A 733-nucleotide genomic window follows, 5' to 3' on the forward strand; every position below is an offset into this window, starting at 1 on the left:
GTGTTACTATACAGGTTATTTTGTGGTCTAGAGTTATAGTTACCCATATATTGGACTTGTTTCTCCTCGATGCTAGGTTGAAGGGTTGATATTTTGTGCATGCTCCTCCTCTATTCGAATCGCACCTCATCACTGGATGTACCTGAGTAGAATCACACAAACCGTCAATCTTTTTATTTAAGAGTTCTACTTGGTTAGATAGCATAGTAACCGTATCGAGGTTGAAAACACCGGCTATTTTCGTCAGCTTTGTCCTCATAACTTACCACTGATAGTTATTCAGTGACATCTCCTCAATAAATTCGTAAGTAGCCTCATGTGTTTTGTCATTTAAAGTTCCACCGGCGGCTGCATCGATGAGTTGCCTCGTTGAGGGGTGCACAACGTTGTAAAACATCTGAACATGTAGCCAAAGTTGTAACCCATGGTGAGGGCATCTTCTCAAAAGATCCTTGTATCTCTCCCATGCATCATAGATTGTTTCTAGATCCATCTGCACAAAGGAAGAAATTTCATTCCTCAACTTAGCCATTTTAGCCGGCAGAAAATATTTTAATAAAAACTTTTCGGTCATTTGTTCCCAAGTAGTGATTGACCCTCGTGATAATGAGTTCAACCACTGTTTAGCCTTATTCATCAATGAAAAGGGACACAACCGAAGGTGAATGGCATCATCAGAAACGCCATTTATTTTAAAAGTATCCCAAAACTCAAGAAAATTTGTTAAGTGATT

The 733-nt window shown here is 39.2% G+C and overlaps 1 non-coding gene across 1 annotated transcript; it reads left to right on the forward strand.

Annotated features, from left to right (window-relative positions):
* The first annotated feature begins 419 nt into the window (after positions 1-419).
* LOC121217529 (small nucleolar RNA R71) lies at positions 420-526 on the forward strand. Its single transcript, XR_005913623.1, has one exon. It is a non-coding gene; the product is annotated as a small nucleolar RNA R71 (small nucleolar RNA).
* The last annotated feature ends 207 nt before the right edge of the window (positions 527-733 follow it).

Source organism: Gossypium hirsutum, chromosome A02, assembly GCF_007990345.1.
Source record: "Gossypium hirsutum isolate 1008001.06 chromosome A02, Gossypium_hirsutum_v2.1, whole genome shotgun sequence".
In the NCBI taxonomy this organism is placed as follows: Eukaryota; Viridiplantae; Streptophyta; class Magnoliopsida; order Malvales; family Malvaceae; genus Gossypium; species Gossypium hirsutum.